Raw genomic sequence first — 15,353 nt, 5'->3', positions numbered from 1 at the left:
TGAGGCAAAATGTGGGTATCTGCCAGTCACTAGCTCTGTAGGATTCCTCTTGTCAGAAACTATTTTTAAATTTACTTAACCCAAGAGAAGATAGAAATTTGACTCTGTTCCCACGAGGATTTTGTTGCTTGGAAAGGAAAATCCGAAATTTAAGAGCCTACTAACTTTTTAGTTGTCTCTGATTCCACAGTGATTTTGCATTCTCTGTTATATTTTTGAGGAGTCACTATAGGATAAGTTTAAATCAAACCATGTTGCAACCTTTGTGCTCTTCTAACAGTGTGTTGGAGGTCTGGAGGAATGTGTGAAACTGTCATAAAGGGAAAGTGGCAACTTGAGATACTTTTAAACACATAGATCAGATCATGGAGTAGTATCAAGTGCTTTGTGCCAAGAGGACAGCTCTATTGCATTAAGGATTATTCCCCTTGCTTGGCAGTATTTCTGTGAGAGTTGTTCCACACCAGAGACATGAAAGTTCTCAAAACTGCTACCAGACTGTGAATGCTGTTTGCAGTTTGGAGGGTTTGTTAGAACACCACATTGCAATGTGGCATCTTTGAGAAGGAAGTAGAGCAAACACTGGTAGGAGGAAGCTATTCCATCTGAGTTGGTGCAGCTGGAACCAGAAAAAGAAAGAGTTACAGCACTGGGAAGGAACACTAAGAACTGTTGTTTCTAGCTGGCTTCAAGGAAAAGCTGAGCAAGAGAGAAAATTCAAAAGATGAGTAGGTGGATGGAGTCAGATAGAAGAGAATGAATTTTTATGTATAAAGAGTTTTGGATTAAGAAGCCCCATCCCTGCAGCCACTGCAGTGAGAATATCACTGCATGACTGCAAGAAAATGTATTTTGCTGTTGTGTTTCCAAAATCAAATGCAGTCTGTCATGTCAATGTAGTATTGCCTGAGCATTTGTCAGAGAGACCTCAGTATAAAATTACCTTGAAAGAGGATCTTTCCTGTATCCTAATAATTTCCTATGCCATCCTGTAGGTCTGTAATGAAGAGGATGTATGAGTGGGAATAGCAAATATGGTTGGATAGTCCTAATGCTGCCATAAACCTGGCACAGCTGGGGAGGAGCAGCTCCCCCTTGGCTTTGAAGAGCAGGTGGAAACTGTGACGCCAGTGCTGAGGCAATGGTATTTTACAAGCAGCAGACACCCCTCCATAGCTATTGCTCACAAATACCCATACCCAGGGTGCTCAAGGGGAAGAATAAGCATCCTAAGATCCTTTGGCCAGTACCAGACAGTGCAGTAGTGCTATTATAGTTGATACAAATGAAATGCTATTAAAAAAAAAAAAAGATTTTTGGGGAGAGGATGTTAACCAACCTGGCCTAGTAAAATTGGAAGACTGCTAATTGTTATTTCTTGCAATAATTATCCTGCACCTCAGAGCTGCTCTTTGTCTTGCAAACCAAAATCACTTTTTTTTTTACAGAAGATGCAGGTGACCACCCAGGGATTCATTTGGGTTTGTTCAGGGCAGACATATCTGTCATTTGACTCCTGAACCATATTTTCAAAAATCAAATTATTGTTTTGGCTTAGAAGGCATTGCTGTGGTTGTTTTATTTTATTGATTTGATTGTTTTTTTAAATTTATTTTGATTAAAGAGCATTAAATCTGTACAAAACATAACCTGCCATTTTTATGTGAGGATGTAATAGCAAAAGGAGAGATCATATAATTACATCTATAGGAAAAGGAGAAATCATATAATTACATCTACAGGAAAAGATCATATAATTACATCTAAGTTCAAATAACTATAAAAAAAATCATCTGCGTGACACTTATTTTCTAGTTTAGTTAGAACTGAAAAAGTTGTATAAGGAAGAACTTCATTAGGAAGTACTTACTGCTTGTTTATTACCTGTTGCCATTGAGCACAGAGTGGTTTTGTGGTCTAACCCTTCATCTGCATTCTCTCACACTCTTTTTAAACCTGGCCTACTAGATGTTTCTCGAATTCAGAGGTCGGGCTTTAGAACAGAGCACTTGTGCTTTGTTTCCATGGCTTCTTCAGCAAATTCAAATACACTTAAACTCCTGTTGATAATTTTCCAGGGAAGTAATTGCTACACATGAAGTATTCCCAAAACATCTAAGTGGCATATACAACAGCAAGCCAAATTTAAGACAAAATCAGTGTGAAGTAAGTGGAACTGGCCCCATAGGCCATTTGCTTCTGGAATCCACTTTTTTCTTTCCTTGCATTGTCTTCCCCACTGTGGGTAGCTCCATTCATACGTGGACAGCTGCATTCAATTCTTGATGCTCACTTCATGCCACTTACCCACTCCTCATAATCCAGACCAGAGGTTAATGTATTCAAGCTCAGTGAGGAAAAGTATAGAGGCATATAGGTAAACAGAGTTGTAAAACTTTATAAATTCTCCAGGCTCCATGTTTTGGAGTGTGTGCTGGTATTTGGGATATTTCGCTTTCTTTAGCTAAAGAGCTTGTTTGAGAAGTACAATGTTAGATAAACATGGCAAGGCATGTAGATGGTCCTGCTTGAGAAGAAGACTTAATAGAAAGCAAATAAACATGAGCTTTATAGACAGACTGAAAGGAAAAATGTGATAGCTTGGGAAATGTGTTCTAAGGGCAACTGAAGTGCCTTAGATGCAGCTATTTGGTAATTCAGTATGCTAATGACTTCAAAGTGACCTGTGCTCCACTGTGCTGCAAATAGATTTCTTTGTATTGGTACACACAGGCTTGTGCTTTCTGGTCCATAGCCTTATTCATTAATCCTTACTGACATCTATTATTGAATTTGCCTTCTCTAAACAGTTGGTTTCCACCTCTGCTATTAAATCTCCATCCTAGAAAATAGATAAAAACTACCTTTAAAACACAGCCTGGTGAAGACACAAGCTAGTGACTCAGACATCTCTTTTCCTGAAGACAGTACCCCTACTGTTTAAATATAATTTTTTTTTTTCTTTTTTGTAGTTGATATTCACATGTGTGTTCAGATCTGACAACAGTTTTGTTCACTTGGTGAGGGAATTTTTCCTGGAAGGTTACAAAAGCCCATTAATAGAAGTGCACAATGCAGTGCTGAGGAGCGTGCATGCATGAACTACAAGTCTGCCAGCTTTTTGTGAAGCTCTGCATGGGGCAGTATACTGAAATAAAGCCTTTCAGACCCTTTTAATGTAGTTCTGACCTTCCACTCTATATTAAACAGATGACTGGAACCAGAAAGATAGGTCATTGTGATTGCAGTTAATATTTGTAAGGACCAAAGCAGCTCTCAGCCTTTGAGGTAGAAGGGAATCATCTTAAGTGTGAAAATGTATCATCACAAGAATGGAGAGGATCAAAGGAAGGCCAGCTGGTGCTCGGACATCTTTTCATAACCTTTATTACAATGCTAGAATACACTAACCTCAATGGGAAGTCCATTCAGTTCATGTATTTCAAATAGATAATCTGTATTCTGGTGAAACAAAGAACGTGGAAAAAAAGCCCTTTCTAAAAAGGGGGTGGTCAGCACAAATTGCCTATGATTTAATCATTTTGGTTTTCTAAAATCAGCTTAGCTTTTTCAATGCAAATATATGAATGTTTAACATGCTTATTTTAGAAGTGACTGAAAATTTATAAAATTTAAGTGCAGAGAGTTCTAGCAGATTTTACTGTGGTTTACTTCCACTTCAGAATAAATGCCCTCCACATATTCATTTGCCATGTACAAAAAGTAAGACATAGTATTTCAGGGGAAAAAAAAAAAAGCCAACAGAACAACCATACACATTAAAGCATCCAGAAGGCATGTATATGTGGAGTTGTGAAAAGGCCAAGATTAAGGCTGACTAGTTTTGACAAATATCCAAAATTTAAGTTTGGGCCTTCAGGGAACATCATATCTCTGTAAACATATATGAAATTAGCAATATCAAAGCAGAAAATCAATGAAGATTGCTCTTTGTTAGTCAGCTGCTACAGTGAAGTCCTGTGCCCACAGGCTGAGGGCTGTGCCACCAGATCCATGCAAAATGGACAGGGAAAAGCAGTGGGACTGCAGATAGAGACCAGAGGTGGGAACTTCTGCATGATATTTTTTAGATGGGGAATGCTGTATATCACTAGAACATAAAAGTTCAAAGTCAATTGTTAAATTGTTAAGTCATTGCTTTTGGATTTGGATTTCATTCAATTACTTTCTAGATTTGTTCTGTGGATGCAGTTTGTGGAAAGTATCCCTTTTACTTGTTGAGCAGGGACTTTCTTCCAGCCAATTCTATTCAAATTTTTGACTAAAGATTGATACCAATGTCTGAATTGCATTATTTATGAAGCTAGGACTTGTCAGGAAATGCAGGAGTCAGTCTCTTAATATTCCAAAATGCCAAATGGACAAAAGAATATTACCTTTTCCTATGCAGAAAGTGATGGCAGACAGTCATAGCATCAGCTGGATAACAACTGTTGCCTGTGGAGCAGACCTGAGGGGCACTGAAATTCCAACAGCTCCAAGAGATGCAACTGCATTTCAATTCAAAAATCATTAAAATAATTCCTAATTTCTAAAGCTCAGAAGAAATGGTATTTAATGTTTTTTCTCTAAGTAATTTGCATGTCAAATCTCTCTCCCTCTCTCTCACAAGCTCTCTCCCCCTCTCTCTCCTGTCAGTGATGTCTCTCTCAGCAGCTGTCTAGTCATGAATCACTCCCGTCATCTGAAGCATATTTTTAACACTTCTGGACGTGCTCTAAAAGCAAATGCTGTTAAGCAAACAATTTGCACTGTTTTTCCATACACTTTCTTCACTTCCCCAAACCTTTCATAATGACTTTCATGACTTTAAAATCTGGGTCACAGGGGAATCAGGTACTGGCAAATGCAACCTTTTGTACTTATGAGAGTATCATAATGTTACATCAAGTTCTCATGTAATGCAGATATTGTCTGACTTGCAGAGGACTTGAAGTTGCCTGAAGCTTGAGAATTCAACTTCATTAAGATTCATATAAATGTTGCTTTTGGTTTCACCCATTGTGTTCTGCACCCTCTCAAGCTCAAACTTCACTTTGAGTTTAGGAATTGAGCAGACAAAAAGAAAATCACTGTCAAAGCTTACTTCAGCTGCTGTTACGGTAAAGTAGATTAGATTATGCCATGTTTGCTTCAGAGCAGTTATTTTACAGCCTGAAATGGAGAACATAATCATGGAGCTGATAAATTATTTTCCTTGTAATCATGAGTTTCAGAGCAACCAGAAAGATTACACTGACCAAAAAGGTTTTGATCTTAAAAGCTTCTCTGTTTTTCTCATCTATTCTTTGGGAGAAGGATGCCTGCTGGGGCCTTACGGCACCAAGAATATTTGCTAAGTGCCTGCAAGGCCTTTGGAACCATCCAGTAATAAGTCAAAGAGGAAGAAAATTTTGGTTTTCTGCCACTGGCTAGTAAGTGACTCTTCTGGTAACTTCAGGAATACAAGTTTTGAGCTCCAGCTCCAGATCAAAATGATTACATTGGCATATGGGCAAAACGGGAATCCTGATTGTGCCCAGCTGGAAAGAACTTTCTTTTTCCAAATAAAATGTGGCTTTTAAATACCAAAGACCAAATTACTATTTTTGCAAATACTAGAAGCAATAACCCTAATAATAACCCTAAAGGATGCTTTTCTCTGAAGTCCTAATGAAAGTGTTACACAGACTATGAGCCACGTACTTCCACTTCATGTCTGCATCTGGAACTTTCTTGCTGCTTTGATGTCACATCCCTTTGTATTTTTAAATGCTTAGAAGAACCTTTCTGTGACAAAACACTAAATAACACTTGAAGTCTGAAAACTATCTAATGTACTTCGGATAAGGAGTGCTGTCATATGATCACAGGCAGTGACTGTGATAATGATGAGCACCTTAAGCACCCTGACTGTCTTGGGTACATCATTTCACCTTTATGAGAAGCCTGGCTGTAGTGGAATCACCAAAGCTTCACCACGTTGAAAAGCTTTGTTTTAAACAAGGAAGCTTTGTCAGCCACCAGTAATCACATCACCACTATTCAGAAGCTTAATTATGTGATTTGTGCTACTTGCTGTTCTTAAAAATCCTTCCCTTTGAAAAGAGGATTAAATAAAACCTACCTTTGAAAGGGGTTCGCCCTTGTCATTGCAAGAAAAACCTAACATACTTTAAGTGCCTAGAAATCAGAAGACAAAAAGCATTTCAAAGTATCTCCATGAATGTAAAACTGAGCAGTTTATTTTCTCCCGCGAATCCTCGGAGCCCGTGACCCTGATGCACCGCTCCCGGTTCAGAGCCCGTCTGCCCGCCGGGTGGCAGTGAAAGCCCGAGCTGAAGAGGGCTGGGCTGGGCAGGGCTGGGCTGAGCTGGGCAGGGCTGGGCTGGGCTGAGCTGAACTGAGCTGAACTGAGCTGAGCTGAGCTGGGCTGGGTTGAGCTGAGCTGCTCCGCCCCGCCCCGCCGGCCCCGCCGCGGTCCTGCTGCCTCCCGCACATCCCGGCAATCGGGCTGCGGGTCAGCAGCAGTGATCAACCTCCTTCCGCTTTGTTCGGCTGCGATAATGTGTTAACTGGTTTGTTATCCGCGTCTTTAATGAACTGCAAGGCCATGATTTCTTGCCCTTGGGCATCCCTGGCCAGCAGAGCCGGAGCTTGCATTGCCGGCGAGAGCCGGAGCGCGGCTGTGCTCCAGTCTCGTGGAAATTGTCATGTGTGACATAAACACCGTCAGTTCTGCGATGTTTTATCCTTTGTGACCGTGGGCTCCCGCCCGATGCCTCAGCCCTCCCCAGCTGTTTCTCTCGCTGCAGGCTGTCACACAAAGTCAGCCGGTTCCCTGGCACTCCTGCAGAGGTCCCTTGGGAAACACCGACCCCGGCCAGGGCTCTGGGGGCTCCCGGGACCTTCTACATTTCCTGATATTATTTCTTACACGAATTTCATTACATGACGTGAAAACGGTAAAAACAATAACACTATTCTGATCTTATTGGTAGCCACCTTCTGCCATTCTTCTGCCATGCCCACCTGCCAACTTAGGAAGTCACTCCCCACTAACTCTCCCTACAGAATAAGTGTTTGGGCTTCTACTTCTGGCAAGGATCTGAAAATATTGCACAGCTGCATGTGTTCAGGGTGAATGGGCAGGGATCACAGAAGCCAGACAAAGCATAAGCAGTGAGAAGTATGTGTTCAGAATAGAGTATGAGTGGAAAATGCAAAACTGAAATTGTTCAGCAATGTCCTCTCCAGAAGAGGAGGAGAATAGGTCAAAAATAATAATAATAAAAAGAAAACCTGAAAGTATTTCCTGTAAAAGTAAGCAGAAATTATCCTTTAAAATTTATGAAAATTGAACTCTAATACTAAAGTGAAAAGTATAGATTTTGGTCTCTACATGTAATTTCCCAGAATGTCCTGATACGGAGTTTCAATATTTGGCTTTGTGATTTTGGCTGTACAGCTTGGTAATAGATACAGATCAAACACTATTCTTAGTTTTAAATCTACTTACACATCTGGCAGCAACAAAGGTGTCTGTAAGGTGTTGTGAGTCAAACAATTACTTTGTCCATGCCATAGCTTTACAGCCCAGCTTGATTTCATTGCTGTACCACTTGTGGTGAGTGCTGGCTGTAACTGGAATTGCCCTGTTAGTACGTGTGCCACGGCAGAAGAGCAGATTGCCAAAAGTGATACAGGATGTGCCTCTCCCTCTTGCTCCAACAGGGATTTGACTGCTGTAACATTTTCAGCTCTATTCAGTTTTATTTTCCCAAGGGAATCTTAGGTAAATGTCATTGTGTTTATTTGTACATTATTACTCTTTGAAAGCACCGTGCTTTCACAGAGTAACAATTTTCAAAAGTTTTTAGAGTGCACAGCAGCTGATAACCACAAGTACTACACTTGTTTATCATATTGTAAATACCCAGCTCTACCAGAATTGTCAATTGCTCCATTAGTAGACAGTTTTGTAATACAGATCTGTTCAAATACTGTTCCATAAAACCCTTCTAAAACAACCTGAACCAATTATTTTCTAGAAAAAAATTACTTTCCAAATATTTTTAATATTTTGTTAACAGTATTTTCTCGTTAACTGGGTTTTCTTTAAGTAATCTAAATGAGTTATGTACATTGGATGTAAAGGATATTCAGGCTCTTTATTAGACTTGTGAAAGCACCGAGGTGTCTCAAAACCACACCCTCCTGTACCTACCTATAACCATAGAAATATGGAAGGCTTTGAGTTGGCATTGAGTTTCCAGCAGAGGTGGTCACTGTTCTTTTAGAGCTTGTGTATACAATCCATGCTGGGTTAGTTACACTACTGAATGGATGTAGGGTCCACATTTGCTGTCTATTTGTAGTCACTGTTAAATGGAGTAATTATTTATGCTTGATATAGATAAATATAATTTTTCCCCAAAGAGAGGAAGAATAAGCGTGATGAGAATGAAATGTCTTTATAGAAATGGAACTACCACTGTGTGTTGTGTTCTGTAAGCACGATGCCACTCTGATTTTTTTTTAAACTAAACCATGTCCCAAACTCATTTAGCTGTAGCCTAAACGAAAATCAGGTTTTGAACAGGCTTAAATTTCACTGAAATTCCATGAGTTAATACGCTGATCCTCCAGAAAAAATGTCTAATGAAAGTAATTAAAAGCCTCTGTGCATTAAGGTCACAAGTTTCCCCCAAAAGAAAATAGAGACTGAGACTTACTGAAGCTTAATGTGATCTAGTTTAAGAAAAAATGTCCATATAGATTCAAAGTTCTTCCCTTGCAGTGGGAAGAAGGCAACCAGTCCTTGCTGCTGCTACTTGTAGAATGTTCTGTAACACCCCGAGCTGCCCAGCAGGGCTAGACTGGCAGAACAGACAGGATAGCTCTTGAATGGCTGATGGCCTCCTTTAGGAAAAGTGATAGATTCTTCCTTGTCTCTGCTATATACTTCCTTACACTCCTTTTTGATTTTTCTAGGAGTCGACATTTACATATGATAACTGGAGACAGATGAAAACAAGAACAGACAACTGGGAAACAACAAAAATATCCACTCTATGTCCATTGAGCTGTTGCTTTATGATCCTATGACTATCTGCAAATTCTTTTGCTGGTATTAGCCAGTTGGATTGAGTTCAAGCAAGCAAAATGCAGTTAGGCAGCTGGGAGCATATTAAAATATACCACTTTGGACTTTTCTGTAGGAAGTATGACCTGGAGATTCTCACTAAACTACCACTATTAATTAGCCTGGCCACCCCAACACTCTTGAAGAATTGTCCTTTTCTGTCTCTCAACCCTGAGGCCTGATTTGTTTTTCTTTTGGAATTTATCTTTGTCTGTAATGGGAAATGGAACAGGGAATTGTTAGTTCTTCTTTGTCCAGTGCTTTGAAGATGTAAAATATGTTTGGAAGTTGCTTGGTACAATTGCCCATATTCTCCTCAGGGAAACTAATAAAACATTTGCTCTTCACAGCCCTTAGTGGAGTATTCAAGGAGATCTCTCTTCCCTTCTGTCCCCAAAAGGCAACTGGATGTCTTTACTGCCAGTTCTGATTGAAGACACTGATTCAAGAACCCAATTTGTGGGGAGTCTTGAACGTGTTTGGTAGATTTCTTCAGCTCGTGTACTTTAACATTTAGTGGGGATCCTGTCTTTTTGGAACTATTCCTCATTTGTCATTCTTATTTTCTATTTTTCACAGTGTTTTCATTTCAACTAATTCTTTTACAAATGTACACCATGTTTAGAGATTTGATTGATTTAAAATTCGTAAGTACTGGATTTAGATTTCTTAGCATATAGGGTGCTTAATGCCCTCAGCTGCAGTTTCCTAAAGTAACATAAGTAATTCAAATAGAGTGGTGACAATGTTGTGCATTTTACAGAATACAAATAGAGGGGTTTAAGTTCTTACATCTCTTGCTGTGAAGTACCAGTAATCCTGTGGTAATCAACATCTGTGCTGTCTGGATGTAGCTGGCCTTGGGTTTAATTTTTTTCAGCTAGCAGGGAAAGAATTTTTCCGGTGGCAACCAGGGCTAATACTATTTCTTTGAAGTTATTACTGAAATTGCTTGCTACATCCCTTTGTCATTATTTTTCAAAGTATCTCCTGTTGCTTGGATTGTCAGTTTAAAGGAATGCAAAATGGGTTACCAGGATAGGAAAAACTCTACTGTTTTAAAGCTCTGATCTTACAGATGAGTGTGATATGCAGTGTAAATAAGCTTTTTGCTTTTACAGTTCTTAGTAACAGGCAAGTGTAAAACCCTTTCATTCAGAATATAAAACTAATGATATTATATGTAAATAGCAGCACATTTTTAATCCAAGAGCACCCTTCTGATAGTAGTTAATTAGCTACACAGTTCTACTTCATTCATTGAGTTATTTTATTTCACATGGGAATAGTTCAAAGGTGCAGGAGAGGTTCCAACTGGACATTAGGAGACATTTCTCTGCCAGGAGGGTGGTCAAACACCAAAGAGGCTTCCCAGAGAGGGAGTTGGTGCCCCAGGCCTGTCAGTGTTTAAAGAGGCATTTGGACACTTCTTTTAATAACTTGTTTTAACTTTTGCTCAGCTGAATAGGTCAGGCAGTTAGACTAGAAGATCAGTTTAGGTCCATTCCAGCTGAAATACTCTATTCTATACTGTCCTATACCATTATTCCAGTCCCATAATTACCTTGCTCCACCCACCCTGAAAAATGTGAATATAGTATTAGGCACAGTACCTTGTTTTTAAGTAACATCTCTGTCTGCAGTTTTGTTTTTCAATGAACCATATTGAAAGCTTTCTTAAAAAAAAAACAAAAAACCTTCAGTAGACAGCTGCTGCAGTCTAGGCACCTAATTCTAATAATTCATTATTTTCTGAAAGGAATAATTCATCCTTCCACTAAAGGTAGCTGTCTCATTCATGAGTTGCTTTGCAGGCTCCCTTTTATTTTTCATTTGTTAGTCATCTGGAGTGAGCAGATGTTTTGACCAACCCCCTCTTTTGTCTTTTGACATTTAGATATTTGTGTAAATAAGCATATTTCGGAATGCCCAAAAACCTGCCATAGTGAATAACAGAATTGCCTACAGATTTAGGCTCTTCTGTCATTTGGCTGTTTTGGACAACTTTTCCCATAATGCTACACCCCTTTTCATCATTTTCAGCATGTCTTCTTATCATATCTTTAAATATCAAATGTCTTTTTTAAATGCTTACCTTAATTATCAAAAGTGATCTTTAATTTCCTATGCCTCAGATTTTAAGTGCCCAAATAAAGAGTGAATCTTGAGAACTGCTTTCTTCCCTTGAAGCCTGTGACATTCCCTGCTGAAGACTGAGATACCCCAAAATCACTTTGTGCTTTGAGCAATTTCAGTCAGTGAATTCTGAAGTGAAAGTGAGATCTTAGACCTCCCTCACAAGGATAAATTGAATGAAAGAGCAAAGGCACAAAAGATACAGAGCTTTGAATTTATGTGTACATTAGAAAATGTCTGATTGCTTCCCCACCCCCCCAGCCAAGTTCTATTTGCAAGCTGAAATAAAGCAAGATCAATGCCATGTGCAGGAACTTAAATGACAGCTTTTGAAAAATTGTCCCATTAACCTGATGAGTTTCTAATTACAGTAAGATATAAGAGCTTTTTTTCCTCATGCTATGTAGGATTTTGTCCTAACAGTTTTTTTTTATAAAAGCTACCCTGCTGTTAAAATAATTTAACTGCAGTGTTTGAGTATAATTTGTCCTATATTTCTTTTGCTTTCTCTGAGGAGTTACATAACTTTTTCATTTCTAATGAGGTTTTCTAAATATAAATTGTGATGTTATATTATGCACCTCCTTTGGCTGCAAACCAATTAATTTGAAGTGGTTCAAGGCCAAAGAGAAGTTTAGGATCACATTCTAGCATTCCTGGTGAAAGGTTTGTTTATGCACCTTTAAAAAAAAGATAAATGGTTTAGTGGTTAAGTCCAGCTTCTGTTGGAATTGATCTTATCCTTTAAATTCATGTAATACTCTAAATTAATAGAGGATCGTTTTGGACTACATGACCTTGTGTTACTTAGATGCTGTTTGAAATCCATTTGTATAATAGCCAAAACATTATTGTGCTTCTCTAAATCAAGTAACTTTAGCCATTTAAATGACTGTTTAAATCATAAGCAGGATTAACCTGGGAAGAGATCAGTAAAAGATCAACCTCACTTTACCCCTAAAGCTGTGCTTCCTTGAGTTTAAGTATATCCCATCACTGTTGTCTCCCCAAATCCCTCTGCCAGACAGAGCTTTGCCTCCTCATCATAGGACTGTCACTTTTCTGCCCCAGCTTAGCAAAGTGGTGGGCCTGACATTTGTGAATAACCAGAAGCCTGGAGAACAATTCATCTTCCTCAACCGATTCTCATCTCCCTTTCTCCCCACACTCATTTCCCTGCTGTATTTTGGCACCTTCTCTTCACCGAGAGATGAACCTGCAGGCTTGCAGATGGTGTGAGGAGGCACAGGACACAATCTGCCTTGCAGCACAATTTATCCCTTCTGCTGCACCTGCAAGCTCACAGCACTGATTCTCAGAGCACTGATTCTCAGAGCAATCCTTCTGGCTTTTACTGCCCTGTATTTTATGTAGGTGTTCCATTGAGGGTTTCGTCACCATTTGACAAATGCTGCTCTTGAGAATCTGAGTCCTTAGAATTTGCTCTGTCCCAGTATTATTCCTACATTCTTTCTGAAAAATCTTACTTAGATAGCTATGTATGAATTCAGTATGATTAACCTAAGGAAGCCTTGAAAAATGGTTCAATATTTTAAAGAATTTCACAGCTTTCCAGTGACCATTTCTCAGTTTTCCCCAAAGAAGAATTCAAACTCATCCTTTTCAGTAATTTTGGAAATAACAGATATGCATTCTTCAGTATCAATACTTTTATTTTCATTTGACAGTTCTACAAATCTGACAGTAAGTGAAAATCACTATTTTTTCACATTGCTATTTTCTGTCTTCAAGGTATCTCTTTTGTTCATGCACAGGTTTTCGCTATTCATTTATCCATTACCCATTTCCATATAAATGCTGCAATTCTAGAGTTGTTCACACAGAAGCCTCTCACATATAAAAATCCAAGAATAAAATCCTAAAGAAAAAGTTTAATTTAGCCTCTTTGTTCTCCCAGTCTGGATTTGCTGGGCAGAGGGAAGGACTAAAGGGGCTGTACAAACTTAGCACTGCCTGGTGAGTGAACTCCTGGCTCTATCATGTGCTAGTGGCCTTGCAGCTGGTTCTACCCGGCTGGCTTCACCATGCATTTCCTGCACCTCCTTTAGTACATCATTTATTCCAAATTTCCATATTGCTGACCAAGAGTTTAATATAATTTCTGAAGTTTATTGGCTTCCTAAAATAGATTGGTAAGAATATTCTTCTTCTTTGGTACTTGTAAGTAACCTCAGATACCAAAGGGACTGGATGCTTTAGGGGAAATAAATTGCTGGGACACCTGACAAACAGCAATAGGTAATGCTGCTTTCCTTCAGCAGTTTGTTCCCTTTCATGAATGCTTATGTTGCACAAGCAATTGCAGCATTGCACTGCATCAGCACTGTTCCTAATCCTGATTTGGAAACATCAACTGGTAACTTGACAAAGCGTGACACATGGCACATTGAAGTGTTTTCAGCTGCACTCACACAACAAATTGTAATGGCTCCAGAAGAGCCATTTCAGTTGATTGTGTCAGTAAACTATAACCCACAAAGAAAAAGACATGTGGCCAACCTGAATAAAGCATCATCAAATCACCAATAATAGATTGTCACAATTTCAGCCTCATCTTTAGAAAAACTGTTTTGCAGGGAAAAAATACTGTAATTTCTAGATGTTTTGCCCATGATGAATCAGAAGTCCAGCCCTATGGAATGCAGCAGCTTACAACATTTCCCTAATTTCCATATGTAGAGATTGTGTGGCTTTATTCTTCATATTTATGCTTCAAAATAAGGGCTTGGCAAGTGATGAAAATGTACGCTGTCCCATGCAATTGATCTTTCTCCAGGTTTTGTGAGACATGAGCCTAATCTTATTTTAAAAAGACTTCTGTATCTTTTCCTAGACCAAGTGCCAGCAAACACAAGCTTCACCCTACTTTCTTTTTTTTTTCCTTTTTCTCCAGTAGTTACTTCATTGGGAAGTACTACACCTGCATGATGGTAAAGTGCAAATTTTCTGCTTTCTTAGTCAGGCTGATGGTACACAGGTGAATTCTAACCTCACTGAGACCATTAAGGTTTCAGAGTAAGTAAATCAGGGTACAAACTGACTTAATGAGAGTAGCCTCTAGGTCATCAATTCAATTCTGTGTGCTGGCTGCTTTTTCTGTTGCCCACACACCCACGAGGAGCTCTCATGTTTCCTCAGAGATTAGTTAGATAACTAACATGAGATAAAGATTGCTGGCCATGATACTTCAGTGGCTCAGCACAGACGTGGGTTATTTTTTAAGCACCTGGAACCTGAGTTACTTTGTAGAAGATAGAGGACAGTTCCTTCCCCAAATTTAAAACCCCTGAATAACCATGGCAAAATGACCTGCAGCAGGAGCCCTGGAGAAAAGAGGTGTGCTAGTTTTGACGAATCAATTTATTTTCAAATAACATCTATGCTAATATGCACCTTTTTTCCTTGTTAAGGCAGCAACTTCTGATAGAAAGCATATCACTTTTGTAACTAAGTTACTTAATTTTTTCTTCTAAAACATCAGTAGAAAGCGATGGTTGGCTATTTGATATCAGAAATTAAAGCCTTTTAACTTCTAATTTTACATAGCTGACAAATAAAGACACTTATTAGTCACAGATATTTGTATGTGCATGTACCTGCACACAAAAACAGAGAGCTTTTTTTCTTTTACACCATAGTATATGGGCTGACATGCACTTAAAATAAAAAAAGATGTAAGCCACTGAGTGTAAATACTGAGTGCCAACAAGTGTAGTGTCCAGTTGCTTAACAAAAAGATTTTTTCTGAAAGACTAGAGAACTAGGTAAGACTAGTTAGCATAAGTTCCTAAAAGGCAGATGCCATTAAAGAAATTCACAGTGGCAAAGAGAATACCTCACTCTGTAAACAGGCTGTCCAAATTTCTCCTTTTCAATGCAACAGACACTAAAACAGAGTAACTGTGCACATGCTCACATAACTAAAAAAAAAGTCTCAGCAGCCAACTGGGGAATTTATGTCCATTCATCTTAATCCAACACCAATGCTTCCTCAGGCACACACTTAATAAACAATTGCCCTAAACTTTTGACCATCTTCAGCCAAAAGGGC

Source organism: Sturnus vulgaris, chromosome 4 (genome assembly GCF_052056855.1).
Source record: "Sturnus vulgaris isolate bStuVul1 chromosome 4, bStuVul1.hap1, whole genome shotgun sequence".
In the NCBI taxonomy this organism is placed as follows: domain Eukaryota; kingdom Metazoa; phylum Chordata; class Aves; order Passeriformes; family Sturnidae; genus Sturnus; species Sturnus vulgaris.
This window is presented reverse-complemented; position numbering follows the sequence as displayed.